The following is an 18,405-nucleotide window of genomic DNA, read 5'->3' as shown; positions in this document are numbered from 1 at the left end:
AATTCATTTTACACAGCTCAGATAAAAAAGATACTGTTTCCTCTTTTTAAGACCGTTGTTAGAGACTTGCATTATCTGTAGACTCAATGAAGAGTTTAACCCTTAACCCTGTAATCAGAAGGTACAGGCCAGTTACAATTAATGACCTTTTGAGAGGAATGTAGCCATTCAAGTCAAATTTAGATTGGCATTATTGATAGTTTTGACATATGTTAAAGCTATACATTGTTTGTTGACACAGGCTCAAATTACAATAGACTCATAAATAATGGAGTAATACAACTATGATAAGTTAAATTGCACCTGCTTCCAGGACCGGAAGTAACAGGGGAAAATGAAAAGGCACTTATCCTGTACAAACTGGAGACAGCTTCATAGTGAAAAATGGGCTAATTAAATAAATGAAATACATGTATTTGATAACTACTTAGGGACATTGAATGCTCATGAACACAACTGTGGGCGTTCATCGAAAGAGAAGCTCATAACTAAGAGAGATTGTATCAGTTTAAAACAGGGTTCTTCAACAGGTCGATAGCTCACATATGAGTGGCTCGCCAAACAATTCAGGAAGTATATGCAATTTTTTATGTTTTCCACCACAAGCTGTCATAAACAACTCTCACAAATATCAGCTCCAGGCTACTATCTAATCAATGCAACATTGACATTATCCCACCCCTATTTAGCCACTATTGGCTTAAAAAGCCAAACCTAACACTATCTGCCAACTCATTTCCAGCAATATTGCCCCTGGCTGTGTGTTGCGTGCCTTTGTCTGTAACTCAGTGTGTTGCTGTTGATGTGATAAGTCTTGTGGGCTGACAAAGACTTTCCCCAAAACCTTCTCAATTAACTCCAAAGTAGGCTTACCTGGCAGAAGTATATCATGAGTAAGTACTTCATATGTATATACTATTTGTTATTTGCAAACTTTGCCATAGAATGAGCAGCATCAGTAAAGAACCATTGCTAGGTCGGCACATTCGTTACTCGCTAGATGCACAATTAAAGGGCCAGATGCCCAGTTAAAGGGGAATTATCCCCCAAAAAACGAAATATGTTAGTTTTCTTCCAGACCTAAAAAAAAAATTGTCTACTGATCAGATTTACGCATTGACACGGACTCAAAACATCCAATTTAGCTTTTTATTTATGAACAATTGTCATTTGGAGAGTGAAAAACAAAAAAGATCTAAAACCAGGAAACTTTAACAGAGAACACATCATTTGGGAAAATATAAAACATAATTTGGGTGGGGGGGATTTTATAGGGCCCCCTTAGTTGTTTATTAACTATTATTTTACCAGGTATATTGGCAGGAAACAGTGGCAGTGCACTACTTTCTCCTGTACACTAAGGACCTAGGGAAGAGTGCCCATTTGAAAGCTTGGAAAAAAATGAGTAGCTCGTGACATTTTTTAGCTCGTGACATAATTTTATAAAGTATCTCACATGCTATAAAAGGTTGGAGACCCCTGGATTAATGGGAGTCATTGAAAGAGGCTATTGTGATGGCGAGTTTGATGGACTAAGATCACGGAGGATGACAGAGTGTCATATCAGAGGAGCCCTTTTCATTTCTCAACACGTGGGGCGGCTGTATTAAACCCCTCGGCTTCTCTCACGAGAGGGGGTTTTCCACCAGAAACCACCACACAGATCAGGGATGTATGTTGTAAGAGACAGGGCTTAAGAGGGAAGATAATGTGTGTTGTGTTTGTTATTGTGTAGAGCAGGGCCAACGTGTGTGGGCTTAATGGGGGAGAAGAATGCTGACATGTGTACAGGCCATGTATTGACAACTGTGTGTGTGTGTGTCTGTGTGCTTGCATACGTGTGCTTGCCTCTGTATTTTCCTTCATAGGGGGTGATCGGGGAGCTGAGGGTTGTTGGAGACCCTCGGGCCGCTGAAAGACAGTGTGAAGAGGAAGGGGATGATTCGGATGCGGTAAGTGACCCTTGACCCGCTACCGATACAAAAACAGGTGTAACAGCTTAGTGCTTATACAGTTGTTGGCTCAGCAAGGTGTAGGGAGGCTAAAACTTACAGTGAACTCTTGGGAACAAACAACCAGTTGTTTCTGTAGGAGTTGGATATGGTACAGTACATCCCCAAGCCCTGTGATGTGTAGAAATATTCAAAGTTGCCATAGGTACACGATCTAAGCTAATTAAGCATATTTGTTTAATATGTGTCAGTTAGTAATACATTTGGCTTAAATTGCATACGTTACATATTTTCGGCATAAATCCCATGTATTTCTGTGATGCATTACATGTTAGTTATCCATTTAGTATTAATAGCATACGCCTGTGTATTTCTGTGGTGTTTGGATGTTGTGTGCAATTAATGAAGGAACATTCCTCTTGATGCATTCACTAGGAAGGAAACAGGAGCAAACGGGCTGACATGGGGAAGGACCAACCTGAACTTCTCCAATAAGAAACCCTTGTTCTTCTGAGTTTCCGTTGTAAAACGTTTTGCTACGATTTGTGCTAATGAATGGTGTCTCTCCTACCAGGCTTCAGGAGACGGCGGAAGCGGTGACGAAAGGATACCGGACGGGGAGAAGAAAGGATCGGTATGATGATTTGAAAAACATTTTAGTGTTCACATTTGGTTGCCATCCACAAACAAGCACGTTCGTTCCATCTAAGCAGTCTTGTGTTTCCTGTTCCCTTTTGGGTCTACACTATTGGAGACCGTGATCTAAAAGCAGGTTGTCTGTGATGTTTCAAAGTCAGAGTTCGAACGGGACGGCTTGACTATGTACTGGTTGTAGGAAATTTGGAAATGTCGCCATATGATGGGTTTTCACTACAATGTTGTTGTTGTTGTGACTCGTAGTTTGTGAATAATAGCTACATAATGAAGGTGATGGATCTCTCTCTCTCCCCCCTCTCACTTTCCCCCTTAGGGTACATCCATATGGGACGCAAAGAAACAAAAATACGTGTTGGTTGAAGATGTCAGACTGACAGTTACGGTACGTGCTCTGAAATCAAATTTACCTGTATTTGTTGGCGTTCACCCACAAGCATGTGAAATTTCACCTTTTGATTTGTCAGCACCGCTCTTTCTTCTCGTGAGCAGCCTATTCCCTATATACTGTTGTGCACTATGTAAGGAACTATGTAGGGCACCCTATTCAAATGACACCCTGTCCTGTTCACTACTATAGTGCACTATATAGGGAATAGGGTGCCATTTTGTGACGCAGCCATCCGTATCATTGGATTTTAAACATATGGTCAACATGGAAACCGAGTTATCTGTAGGGAGCTGGATACGGTATAGGGAGGTGGTACATTGTGGGGAATGTATATAGCCCGGTTTCGCTGCGGCGTGTCACTTGGACAACGTCCTAAACTAACACAATCGTCGTCCATCTAGCTTAGTAGGACTCCGTAATACCTCTGTCAGTGCTGTTGTAGCTAATAGCCCCCCAAAACATTAAAAGAAAGCGAGGACCAAATTTTTTCAGCGAGGACCAAATTTTTAAACTACTGGTTATTTCTAAAAAAACTTTGTATATTTTCCCATAAATCTGTACTCTTAATTTTTTGCTCCTAAAATAAAAAATTGCCGATCCCACTGCAGTTCCCCAGCGACCCCGACTTTGAATACCACTGCTCTACAACAAGCAAATGTTGCAGCACAACCTCCGACCAACCTCCATACAACACTGTGGAAGACTAAGTAGGAAACCAGATGTCTGGTGCAGGTCAGGGCGATGATATCTCCAAGGTTCTATTTTGTTATTTTGACTGCTTTCTCAATCAGACTTAAGTTGAGAGCACAGCAATAGAGAAGGATCAACGGAAAGAGATGGTGGGGAATGTTGTGCCTGTAGCAGAGGTCTAAAACTCCCTTTTAGTCCTGCCAAGCCTTGTAGGTTTCACAGGGCTCTGGGTGCATGGGCTAACTTTGAAGCCTTGTGCCACTTGACAGTGGGGCTTTCCGCCCACCAGACAAGTGTTTATTATCATCGTATGGAACAGCTGTGGATTTGGAATATCATCTGTTTCATTACATTGCTTAATGCCTGTCTGACTTCCGCTCAAGTTTGGACAAGCAAAGACGGAAATGCAGACACTTTTCCATTGTGTGACTGACGGCAGGTTTTAGCGTGATTGATGGACTTGCAAGTTGTCATCGTCACATGGTGCACTAATTGCAGGAATGCAGTCAAATCCGCACTGCAGGAAAACGACAACATTGTTCCTGCACCATTAAAGGGCTGGTTATAAGTGTGCGGGAAGTGATGTTGACATGCAGATTTACTACCATGCAGGTTGTATTGAATATTCCACCTATACGCTTAGAAATGTTGAGGGTAAAAAAAAAAATTGGTATGATGATCTACCTATTGTCAAGCTTAAGTCCCATTTTACAGTCATCTGGATGAAAGTGCATCTAATTTAATATTTCATTTTTTTGAAGACCGCTCGTGACAGTGAAGTAAACATACTTCTTATTTCATTTACATTTCTAATTCAATTGAGTCTCGAAGCTCATGTAGACTCTGGGATTAGGCATGTGTGTATTTGGAGTGCGAATCTGCTCTTTGTGCCATCTTTACCTTGTTTACATCAACTTTGTGATCTAAAGAGTTTAGTTCTTAGCACACAAGTTTCAATCTGCAAGTGCAAAATTGGGCTTGTGTCATCTATGGTTAAATTAAGTTGTGTTTTCAAATCAATCACCACCCGGAGCCTCATCTATACCCGCTCTCCCCACTCCCACCTCTCAGAAATTATGAATGCATGGGAGTATAAGTGTGTGTCAGTTTTATTACATATATCCCCTTGGATCGCTCATATAACACTCACCAAGCCAAATTCTCCACATAGTTGACCTCAGGCCCTACAATAGGAAGAATGTTTGCCCATAGAGAAAACTGGTTAATGAAACAGTAAAGAATTCCATACCTTTTCTTTCACATGCCCCCCTCCTGCCGTCTATCCATCGTCCCACCCAGTGTTCCCCTCTCAGATTCCACTGGAGAAAAATACGAGACTTTTCACCTGGTGAAGAATGAGCTTAGAAAATGGGGGTGTTTGGTGTCATCTTCCTGAGTGGGACAAGTATGGAAATGGCCTCTTTTCTTCCACCCCTGCATATTCCCCTACTTCTAGAGCACTAGTGGGGATGGCAGAAATTTGCCAGTCCTTCCTTGTCTCTACTCCTTAACACACACACACACACCCAGACACAAACACACTGAAACACACCCACACACACTGACACACACACTCAGACACCAGCTCCTCCACTCTATTCTCTGACCCCTATCTGAAGAGCTGGAACCCAAAACGGGTCACATTCCTGTTGCCAGACGTGTTCCTCCCGACCAATATAATTGCTGCCTGTCGCCATCCCATCCGCACCCAGTGGGAGAACGTACGCCCACTGTCTCGCTCACTGAGAGAAGAAAGAAAAGGGGGATGGGAAGGAGGGGAGTCCAGACAATTGTCTTTCTTGGCCCCTTGACTCTCTTACCATCCCCCTTCTCTAAGCTTGACACCTGTTATTTGATCAACCCCCCCATGATCAATGTTAGTAGCTACCCTAACATTTTGCGGTGTAGTGAGTACATAAACTTATGCGGGGCACTACTACATATCTGCCCTTTTTATCGTTTTTGTCATCAAGTAAACCGTTGTGCATATTATATAACCTACATACGGACACTGTATTGTAGATGTGTGTAGGTATGGGAAAACATAGGAACTTGTGCACTATACAACTCCCTATACCCTTCAGCTCAACTCACTGTTGTATGTTCATAATGACCACATAAACGGCATGCCACCGTCAGAGCTACTTGCAACACCACTGTAGACGCTACCTCACAGAGGGGGAGAAAGTGTGTTTGCTTGGTCATGGGTATTAGACCACACATTAGACCACACATTAGACTCTTGGTGGGTTCCCCACCCCCACACATTAGACTCTTGGTGGGTTCCCCACCCCCACACATTTGACTCTTGGTGGGTACTCATTTGTTTATGGTAAGCGAATCTGAGCAGTTTAACAAGGTGTGCATAAAAATGAAATTACATAATGGACACCAGACACTGCTAGTTTGCCAACCGTTAGCGCACTACCCCATAACAAAAAACATATACATGCATAGCTCCTTAAACTACAAATGGGCTGCCTTTTTGGCAATATTATGGAAGAAGGGAAGCCAACATTGAGTATTTAAGTACCAACTTTGTACCACAACATAAACATGTAGTCTTGACATTTGGTTATTTTTGTGAGGGAACTACTGGTCAAACACCCATTAAGCAATACTAAGTCAGTTGGGAACTTTGAGTTTCCTTGGAGCTGGATATATTTTTGTTTTCATTCTCCCAGCAATTTGGCTGTATTATCACCCGATAACAATTTTTAACAGTAACTTGGCTACATCCCAAAACATGAACTCCATAAATGTCATTGTTTATTTTGTTCGAGAACAACAAATACTCATGTCACATTATTAGGGATTGTTATTCTTAGATTCTTACAAATAACTCAAGCATAGATTGGTAACTTTTTTACTAATTTAACACACATAAATTACAGGGCATGAGACAAAAAGAATGGCATGCCGGTCAAAAAGAATGGCACAGATTGACCTCGGAGACACCGTGTCGGTGTGGTGCCCTCCCTGAAAGTTGTGAGAGGACAAATTTGTGCTGTGACTGATTGTCTAGAGGTGTTGGGCCAGCTAGCCTTGGATACCCCCCCTTAAATGATTTAGATGCACTATTGTAAAGTGGCTGTTCCACTGGATGTCAGAAGGTGAATTCACCAATTTGTAAGTCGCTCTGGATAAGAGCGTCTGCTAAATGACTTAAATGTAAATACTCCTCGACAGTCATGTTTTTCATGTTCTACCATTCTTCCGGAGTCCTCTCCTGCCTTGTCTTGCTGTGCTGTGTGGTGGAAGCTGGAGGTCGGTATCTGCTCCATGACAGAATGTCTAGATGTGCTTGGCTTGCTAACCCAGGATAAACCCCCCTTGGTAGACTCGCCACCTGCGATTTCCTGGTCTACAGGGCCCGCTGCTGCTGGTCTACAGGGCCCCCTGCTGCCTCACTGTGCGGTAGCCTACTGCAATGTGACTGTGCGCATTGACCAGATCCACACACCGGGTGAAATCCCTGTCAGCACACACCTTCAGGGCTATTGAGCACACTGGGGTCCTAACTAAGGAACCAATGCTCGGGCACACACTTGGTTTCTGATTCTAGTAGACCAGTAGGCTACAGCTGAACATTTGTAGGGCATTTGATGTTTTAATTTGTTAACATTTTAATTGGTTAATTGTCTTTTTCTTGCGAATTGTTAGATTCAGTGGTTTAAAATGGGTGTTTTTGTACTACAAATGGTTTTAATTGCTGCTTATCTGGTGTATGGCGCATTGCATAGTCTGTTATCAAAAACACCCTCATCTCCTTACCCCAAAGATACCGCCAAACCCTACTTTGACTGATAGTACAGCAGATGTTATCTTTCAGAGAGGTTTGATTCTGTCACCATTTGATTCCTACTGTGACATGCTCATTAAACTTTCCCATCTAGTGTGTTAAAAACTGTGTTTATTGTATCAGATTACTTGAGTTTGGATTATTTTAAATCTTCTAAGTGTAGAGATTTTAGGAAGCAACAAATCCAGGTGTTTAATTATTCTTCTGCTCTTGGTGTCACGAAACATTCACCTAAACCCACTCCTTTTGGGTATGGATGAACTTCCAATACTGTGCCATAGCTGGGGAAATCTTATTAAACTGTTTCAGCAAGGGCTGCCGATTTGAAGTTTCATTGTTGTTTCCGGACATGTAGGGAGTCGTGCCAGACCTTAAGATCTTGGTTGGGGGTCCTGGTATGTATGTGTTTATGTGAATATATATGTATATATAATTTGTAAAGGAAAGTAGTATGTATATCGATATGTATATGTGTGTGTGTGTCTATATTATTATGTGTATGTATATTTGTATTTTTATTGTTGTGTGTATGTCAGTGGGGGCTGCAGTGGGGGATGGTTGGGGCGGGGTAGAGTGGGTGGCGTCGGGCAGCTGGAGATCATGTTTGTGTTTGCCGTTCTACTGGTTCCACTCCAGTCGTTGTCTTGGGCCCGTACTCCCTGGTTGGGGTGCAACCATCCTCCTGTGGTGTACGTGTGTATGGCTCGTTGGTTATGAGGGGCGGGCTTGTGGTGGTGGCTGGAACGGAATTAGTGGAATGGAATCAATTATATGGTTTCCCTGTGTTTGCCATTCAGTTTGCTTTGTTTCGGCCACTATGAGCCGTCCTCCCCTTAGCAGCCTCCACTGGGTGTGTGTGTGTGTGTACATATATATGTATATATCATTATTATTTGTTTTTATGCACAGTACCAGTCAAAAGTTTGGGCACACCAACTCATTCAAGGATTTTTCTTTATTTATGTATATGGGGTAGCAGCCTCTAAGGTGCAGGGTAACGTAACTGGGTGGAAGCCGCCTATTTAAGTCGGATGGCATTGAGATAGAAGCTGTTTTTCAGTCTCTCTGTCCCAGCTTTGATGAACCTGTACGGACCTCGCCTTCTGGATGATAGCGGAGTGAACAGGCAGTGGCTCAGTTGGTTGTTGTCCTTGATGATATTTTTGGCCTTCAGAAAGCACAACCCTCTGAAGAGCCCTGCAGTTTCGGCGGTGCAGTTGCCGTACCAGGCAGTGATACAGCCCGACAGGATGCTTTCAATTGTGCATCTTTAAAAGTTTGAGGGTTTTAGGTGCCAAACCAATTTTTTTTAGCCTCCTGAGGTTGAAGAGGTGCTGTTGTGCCTCCTTCACCACACTGTCTCTGTGGGTGGACCATTTCAGATAGTCAGTGATGTGTATGACGAGGAACTTGAATCTTTTCCCCTGCTCCACTGCGGTCCTGTCGATGTGGATAGGGGCGTGCTCCCTCTGCTGTTCCCTGAAATCCACGATCAGCTCCTTCGTTTTGTCAACATTGAGTGAAAGGGTATTTTCCTGGCACCACACTCCCAGGGCGCCCACCTCCTCTCTGTAGGCTGTATCGTCATTGTTGATAATCAGTCCTACTACTGTAGTGTCGTCTGCTAACTTGATGATTGAGTTGGAGGCGTGCATGGCCATGCAGTCATGGGTGAACAGGGAGTACAGGAGGTGGCTGAGCACGCACCCTTGTAGGGCCCCTGTGTTGAGGATAAACTCAGTCACTGTATCAGTGTATTTTCAATGTTATTTTCAGAGGCTACCCGGAACATATCCCAGTCCACGTGATCAAAACAATATTGAAACGTGGATTCTGATTGGTCAGACCAGCGTTGAGTAGTCCTTAGCAAGGGTACTTCCTGTTTGAGTTTCTGCCTATAGAAAGGGAGGATCAAAATGGAGTCATGATTTGATTTGCTGAAGGGAGTGCAGGGGGAGAGCCTTGTAGGCATTCTGGAAGTTGGAGTAGCAGTGGTTGAGTGTTTTAGCAGTGTGAGTACTACAGTACAGTCAATGTGTCGATAGAACTTCGCTTGCGTTTTCCTCTATTTTCTTTGTTTAAAATTCCCAGCTACAATAAATGTGGATATGTTGTTGTTTCCGTGAAACCGAATATGTTACAATTACTGATGTCTCTCTGGAAGGAGATTCTCGGCCTGAGCTTGTCTACTTTATTATCCAGAGACTGAACATTAGCGAGTAATATACTCAAACGGTGGATGGTGTGTTCAGGACAAGAAACATCACTGTGTTTCACTTTTTATTGACTTATCGAATTCCTTCGACACTGTTGACCATGCCCTGCTGTTGTATAGACTTAAAAAGGTTGGTTTAGTGTTGAATCATTGATAGGTAGTTTTGGAACCAATCCAATCTGACTAAATAGTATGTAGCACAGGAGGGTATACAATCTTTTTATACTGTATATACATTATATAGGGAAGGCTTGACTCTGCCCGTATCCATCTGTATGCGGGTGACACAATTATTTATCCTGTCACATTCTGTCACTAATATTGAGATGGCTTTTCAGGACTTTTGATGCCATTCAAAAGCAACGTTTCTGATTAGAAATGTGATTAATGCAAGGAAAACTAAATGTATGGTTTTCACTTCACTGAAGGTAAACAGATGTAGTCACTTGCCAGGGCAGCAAATTGATAGGGTCAACTCTTTGGGATTTTGTTAGATGAAAATGAGTTTTAAACCGAACATTTGATAACTTGAAACTGAAATTGGGGGTTTTATTTTAAGAACAAATATTGTTTTTCATTGTCAGTCCGTCAAATGATGTTGTTCAAAGCACTTTTTTGTCTGTGCTGGATTATGGTGAAATTTTTTATATCCAGGTCTCGGCAAGTACCCCAGGTCTCGGCAAGTACCTTAAACTCTGGACACATTTATCACAAATACTAGATCACTCACGCATCACTGTGATTTGGATGCCATGGTACAATCAGTTCAGGCTCCTCATAGGAGGAAGGGGAGGACCATCCTCCTGCGTTATCATTTTTATTTAAAACTATGCTGAATATAATCACGTCACCAAATAATTGATTAAAACAAAATGTTTTACATTAGCCTACAGTAGCCTCAACAGCACTCTGTAAGGGAGTGCCATGGTGTAGCTTCCATCCTCCTCTGGGTACATTGACTTCAATACAAAATCTAGGAGGCTAATGGTTCTCACCCCCATCCATAGACTTACACAGTAACTATAACTTCCGGAGGACGTCCTCCAACCTATCAGAGCTCTTGCAGCATGAACTGACATGTTGTCCACCATATCAAAGGATCAGATAATTAGTACTGATAATAATAATACAGATAATAATCTAGTACTGAAGGCTAGCACAGCAGTGCATAAAATGTGGTGAGTAGTTGACTCAGAGGGAAAGACCATAGATGAACAGTTTGGAACAAATTATTTTCTTCCAAAATAAAGAAGCAAGAGATTTCACTTTGTTTCACTTAATTAGCAAATACAGCTAGCTAGTTTAGCCTACTCAAACACCCTGCTCAATCAGGGATGCTATGTTAGCTCGCTGGCTATGATTATCCACCAGAACACTGGAACGCTTCTAAGTCAAGGTAAGCTTTTGGGTTTTACAAATGTATTGCTACCCGGACCCGCCGGTGTAAGTGCTAAACTGCTTACTGACGACACTGTAACGTTACTGCGTAATTGTAGCAGATTTACTAACGCGTTAGTTCTATTAGCTATGTTGACAACAATGTAGGTTGTGTGTAGCAGTTATGCTATGGTTTGGCTTGGAAAAGTGTTGTGCATTGATGTCTGCAGGTGAGAGGAGGAGAGTGCAAAGGAATACAACAGGAAATCTTAATTCTTATTACATACAGTCGGGAAAAACTATTGCATGTAAGAGCAACGTCAACTTACCAACATTACAACCAGGAATATGACTTTCCCGAAGCGGATCCTCTGTTTGGACCACCACCCAGGAAAATGGACCGGATCCCAGCAGGCGACCCAAAACAACGACACCGCAGACGGAATGGTCTTCTGGTCAGGCTCCGTAGACGGGCACATCTCTCACCGTTCCCGAGTACACTACTCGCCAATGTCCAGTCTCTTGACAACAAGGTAGACAAAATTAGAGCAGGGGTTGCCTTCTAGAGAGACATCAGAGATTTAACATTCTTTATTTCACGGAAACATGGCTCACTCGGGATACATTATCAGAGTCGGTATAGCCACCCGGTTTCTTCATGCATCGCGCCGAGAGAAACACACATCTCTCTGGTAAGAAGGGCAGGGATGTATGCCTTATGATTAACAGGTCGTGGTGTGATCATAACGTACAGGAACTCAAGTCCATTTGTTCAACTGACCTAGAATTCCTTACAATCAAATGCCAACCGCATTATCTACCAAGAGAATTCCTTTCGATTATAATTGCATTTGTGTATACGCTGATTCGGTGAGCGAGTTTATTAGCAAGTGCATCGGTGATATTGTACCCACGGTGACTATTAAAACATTCCCCAACCAGAAACTGTGGGTTGATGGCAGCATTCACGCAAAAATGAAAGCTCAAACCACTGCTTTTAATCATGGCAAGGCGACCAGAAACATGACCGAAATACAAACAGTGTAGCTATTTCCTCCGCAAGGCAATCAAACAAGCTAAGCGTCAGTATAGAGACAAAGTAGAGTCGCAATTCAATGGCTCAGACACAAGACGTATGTGTCAGGGTCTACAGTCAATCACGGATTACAAAACGAAACCAGCCCCGACACGGACACTTGCGTCTTGCTCCAAGACAAACTAAACAACTTCTTTGCTCGCTTTGAGGACAGTACAGTGCCACTGACACGGCCCGCTACCAATACCTGCGGGCTCTCCTTCACCGCAGCCAACGTGAGTAAAACATTTAAACGTGATAACCCTGGCAAGGCTGCGGACCCAGACGGCATCCCTAGCCGTGTCCTCAGAGCATGCGCAGACAAGCTGGCTGGTGTGTTTACGGACATATTCAATCAATTCCTATCCCAATCTGCTGTTCCCACATGCTTCAAGATGGCCACCATTGTTCCTGTTCCCAAGAAAGCTACGGTAGCTGAGCTAAACAACTATCACCCCGTTGCACTCACTTCCACCATCATGAAGTGCTTTTAGAGACTAAGTGTTTTTACATTCCTCGGCGTACACATCACGGACAAACTGAAATGGTTCTCACACACACGGCATGGTGAAGAAGGCACAACAGTGCCTCTACAACCTCAGGAGTGTGAAGAAATTTGGCTTGTCACTGAAAACACTCACAAACTTTTAGATGCACAATCGAGAGCATCCTGTCGGGCTGTATCACTGCCTGGTACGGCAACTACTCTGCCCACAACCGTAAGGCTCTCCAGAGGGTAGTGAGGTCTGCACAACGCATCACCGGGGGCAAACTACCTGCCCTCCAGGACACCTACACCTCCCGATGTCACAGGAAGGCCAAAAAAGATCATCAAGGACAACAACCACCCGAGCCACTGCCTGTTCACCCCGCTATCACCCAGAAGGCTAGGTCAGTACAGGTGCATCAAAGCTGGGGACTGAGAGACTGAAAAATAGCTTCTATCTCAAGGCCATCTGACTGTTAAACAGCCATCACTAACATTGAGTTGCTGCTGCCAACATACTGACTCAAATCTCTAGCCATTTTAATAATAAAAAATTGGATGTAATAAATATATCACTAGTCACTATAAACAATGCCACTTTATATAATTGTTACATACCCTACATTACTAATTTCATGTGAACAGCTGAAGTGGGAGGTTTACATACATTCCACAAATTTCTTGTTAACAAACTATAGTTTTGGCAAGTCGGTTAGGAAACCTAATTTGTGTATGACAAGTTTTTTTCCAATAATTGTTTACAGACAGATTATTTCACTTATTATTCACTGTATCACAATTCCAGTAGGTCAGACGTTTACATACACTAAGTTGACTGTGCCTTTTAACAGCTTGGAAAATTCCAGAAAATTATGTCATGTCTTTAGGAGCATCTGATTGGCTAATTGACACAATTTGAGTCAATTGGAGGTATACCCGTGGATGTATTTCAAGACCTACCTTCAAACTCAGTGCCTCCTTGCTTGACATCAAATGAAATCAAAAGACATCAGCCAAGATCTCAGGGAGGAAAAAATGGTATACCTCAGTCTGGTTCATCCTTGGGAGCAATTTCCAAATGCCTGAAGGTACCACATTCAGCTGTACAAACAATAGTATGCAAGTATAAAAACCATGGGACCACGCAGCTGTCATACCGCTCAGGAAGGAGACGCGTTGTCTCCTAGAGATGAACATACTTTGGTGCAAAAAGTGCAAATCAATTCCAGAACAACAGCAAAGGACCTTGTGAAGATTCTGGATGAAACAGATACAAAAGTATCTATATCCACAGTAAAACGAGTCCTATATCGACATAACCTGAAAGGCTGCTCAGCAAGGAAGAAATCACTGCTCCAAGCCCACCATAAAAAAATCCCGACTACGTTTTGCCGCTCACATGGGGACAAAGACCGTACTTTTTGGAGAAATGTCCTCTGGTCTGATGAAACTGATGTAACTTTTTGGCCATAATGATCAACGTTATGTTTGGAGAAAAAAGGGGGAGGCTTGCAAGCCGAAGAACACCATCTCAACCGTGAAGCACGGGGGTGGCAGCATCATGTTGTGGGGGTGCTTTGCTGCAGGAGGGACTGATGAACGTCACAAAATAGATTGCATTATGAGGAAGGAAAATGTTGTGGATATATTGAAGCAACATCTCAAGACATCAGTCAGGAAGTTAGAACTTGGTCGCAAATGGGACTTTAAAATTGACAATGACCCCAAGCATACTTCCAAAGTTGTGGCAAAATGGCTTAAGGACAACAAAGTCAAGGTATTGGAGTGGACATGACAAAGCCCAGACCTCAATCCCATAGAAAATGTGTGCACAGAACTGAAAAAGTGTGCGAGCAAGGAGGCCTACAAACCTGACTCTGTGATACCAGCTCTGTCAGGAGGAATCAGCCAAAAGTCACCCATCTTGTTGTGGGAAGCTTGTGGAAGGCTTCCCGAAACGTTTGACCCAAGTTAAACAATTTAATGGCAATCCTACCAAATACTTATTGAGTGTATGTAAACGTCTGACCCACTGGGAATGTGAGGAAAGAAATAAAAGCTGAAATATATAATTCTCTGCTATTATTCTGACATTTCACATTCTTAAAATATTGTGGTGATCCTAACTGACCTAAGACAGGGAATTTTTACTAGGATTAAATGTCAGGAATTGTGAAGAACTTAGTTTAAATGCATTTGGCTAAGGTGTATTTAATCTTCCGATGTCAACTGTATAAACTGTACTCTATACCATCTACTGCATCTTGCCTATGCCACACCGCCATCGCTCATCCATATAGTTGTATGTACATATTCTTATTCATTCCTTTACACTTGTGTGTGTAGAAGGTAGTTGTTGTGAAATTGTTAGATATTACTGCACAGTCGTAACTAGAAGCACAAGCATTTCACTACACTCGCATTGTATGCGACCAATAACGTTTGATTTGATTTGAAGAGTGTGCAATGCAGTATTGAATGTGTTACTGTTTGTTGATGTCTGTCACCTTACATTTTTCTCTCGACCTGTGTGCACCTACATTGTAAACGTTTTATTCATAAGCTATGTTGTAGCAACCTCCTGATGTATATAGGACAAATTTGAGTATCATGTTGTAGCCTAAACCTATCACTGTTACAATCAACTGGGGGAATGGAATATGAATGAAAGTCATCTAATATGCTGTAATAGACACAAGACCATGCTCATGAAAAAAATTCCACTGACTGCTACTGCGTGCAATGGACCTCTCTATCCTCCTGGCTAAATCACTGATGCACTTTTGTGTACAAAGCATTGATCGGGCAACTCCCTTTGTATTTCGGTTCCTTTCTGACCAGATCAGTCACTCAATACATTATTCGTTAAGAGTTGCTTGACAGCCATTTTCAAGTCTGTAACTAGGCTACTCAAGAACATTCAATGTCATCTTGGTAAGAAACTCCAGGCCTTGTGTTTAAGGTTATTGTCCTGCTGAAAGGTGAATTTGATGATAGGCATACCCATAACATGATGCAGCCACCATCATTCTTGAAGCGGGGTGTGTCATGTTGGATTTGCCCCAAACACAACACTTTGTATTCAGGACATGAAGTTAATTTCTTTAATTTTTGCAGCTTTACATTAAGTGCCTTATTGCAAACAGGATGCCTGTTTTGGAATATTTTGTATTCTGTACAGGCTTCCTTCTTTTCACTTTGTCAGCGGTTTCTTTCCTCTCCGGAAACTGAGTTAGGGAGGACGCCTGTGTCTTTGTAGTGAATGGGTGTATTGATACACAGTCCAAAGTGTTATAACTTCACCATGCTCAAAGGGATATTCAATGTCTGCTATTTTTATTTTTACCCATCTACCAATAGATGCCCATCTTTGCGAGGCATTGGAATACCTTCCTGGTCTTTGTGGTTGAATCTGTGTTTGAAATTCACTGCCAAACTGAGGGACCTTACAATTATCTGTATGTATGGGGTACAGAAATGAGGTAGTCATTCCAAAATCATGTTAAACACTATTTTTGCAGACCGTGTGAATACATGCAACTTCCCCTGTGACTTGTTAACCAAATGTATACTTGTGGTCTAATTTAGGCTTGTCATAAGAAATGGGTTGAATACTTATTGACTCAAGACATTTCATGTTTTATTAATTTGTACACACAATGGGCATTCAGTGTAGACCAGCGACACACAATCTCAATTTAATGCATTTTAAATTCAGTCTGTAACACAACAAAATGTGAAAAAATCTATGGGTGTGAATACATTCTAAAGGCACTCAATGAATTAGCCATTTGAGAATGATTTGTTGCTTTATTTGGCCATGCTACACCATTTGATAGCACCATATCACACTAGGGTTATAAGAACTGAACCGATGGAATTGGGGTCATGACATTTGGCATGTAAACCTAATGTATATGTCCTTAGATGTTTATCTGCTGCATTCAAAGATAACCAACCTACAGCACTAGACTGAACTTCACTTGCGTCCTTGCTTCATCCTGGTGGTAATGAGAGAGAAACATGGTAATGCTTTCACTGATTGCACATAAAAGGTACACATGATAGAGTGCTAGCTTTGTTATCCACTTGTTCTTGCGTCCTTTCTATCATTCTGTGAACCCCATTCATTGCTGCTCACACATATATATATTTATTAGTTTTTTTTCTCTTTGGATCCCATCTGGATGTAGTTTTGTTGTTGTTTTTTTTATGTTGTTTTACCATCTTCCTCCAGACTACTCCAACGTCATCACGCCCCATTCAACAGCCCCCGGTGACCCGGAAACAACCAGAGGTATCTCCCAAGGAAGAGAAGGGTGAGTTCTATAGGTCCTAGTCTAAACAAGGCAGACTGTGTGTGTTTACAAGACCACTAGTCTTGTTGTTATTAATATATAATTTATGTTATTTATTTGTTTTACATGCATCTGTATTATGTTTTCATGTAGTAACAGTGGCCACTGATAAATATTGACATTCACCAAATTTGACATGAAGGTTATGATATTATGAGAAGTTACTAAAATACTACAGGTGTTTTTACATTAAGCCATGTCTTTATAACATTGCTTTACAGAAAAATTGATGTGATGTTTTGTAGGCATGGAAGTAACTGCTGACAAGTATTACATTTAGGGATGTCAAAGTTAACGTGTTAATCGCATCTCCATTTCTTCACCGCAAGGACACTTTTAAGCTAACGTGTTTTCGCACGGACCCTTTTAAGCCCAACACACAACATGCTCTGTGCAGTGTGCACTTGGTAGTGCTGTCTGTCTCTACTGTGGTACTTCAACAGCCACTATGCGTGCAGTTTGAGCAACCATTTTGAAGGAAGATTAACCTGAAGTTAAATCATACACATTCCCATTTCTTTACATAACATCAAAAACATCCGAGCTGCCAGCTCTCTCGCATTGGCCTTGAGACACACGTATTTGAACCTCTCTTCTTGTGATCACACGCCACACCTCTATCTCACGCATTGAAAATTACTGTTTTTAAGTCCATTGTCTTGTGCGTTAACTCTTCAAATGTGCTCCAAATCGTTTTGAAAAAGCATCTGCGACTGCATCTGCAACAACACCCGCGGAACCTCTATCGTAACGTGTTCACGCTACACGTTCCCCAAGGGCACCACCCCCCCCCCGCTCAACTCAAAAGGTGGCGCACAGAATGCAAAAATATTCTTAGAAATATTTAACCTCCACACATTAACAAGTCCAATAGCTCAAATGAAAGATAACCATCTTGTTCATCTACCCAGCGAGTCAGATTTCTAAAATGTTTTACGGCGAAAACATAGCACATATGTATGTCAAACCACCACAAAGACACAGACGATATGTAGCCATTTTGTCGAACAAAAGATGCAATCACAAACGCAGGATTAAAAGAAAAATAATTCACTAACCTTTTGAAAATCTTCATCAGATGACAGTAATAGGACATATTACACAGTACATTTATGTTTTTTTCAATAATATGCAATTTATATCCATAAATCTCCGTTTACATTGACGCCATGTTCAGAAAATCCTCAAAAATGTCCGGAGGAATTATAGATAGCTCCGCCAGATAACAGCAATACACATCATAAACTTTGACTAAATATACATGTTCTACATATAGTTAGAAAGATACACTGCTTCTTAATGCAACCGCTTTGTCACATTTCTTTTTAACGTTACAGAAATCGTTCACTATTCAATAATCTGAGGCGGTGCTCAGACGTAAGCAATATTTCTCCGCTATGTTGG

At 41.9% G+C, this 18,405-nt stretch overlaps 1 pseudogene; it reads left to right on the top strand.

Annotated features, from left to right (window-relative positions):
- Nucleotides 1-18,405, top strand: part of LOC135519909 (collagen alpha-1(XVIII) chain-like) — a 171,948-nt pseudogene that overhangs the window by 93,625 nt on the left and 59,918 nt on the right.

This window comes from Oncorhynchus masou, chromosome 29, assembly GCF_036934945.1.
Source record: "Oncorhynchus masou masou isolate Uvic2021 chromosome 29, UVic_Omas_1.1, whole genome shotgun sequence".
NCBI classification, from domain to species: domain Eukaryota; kingdom Metazoa; phylum Chordata; class Actinopteri; order Salmoniformes; family Salmonidae; genus Oncorhynchus; species Oncorhynchus masou.
Note: the sequence above shows the minus strand (reverse complement) of the source record. Positions and strands in the feature narration are given on the sequence as shown.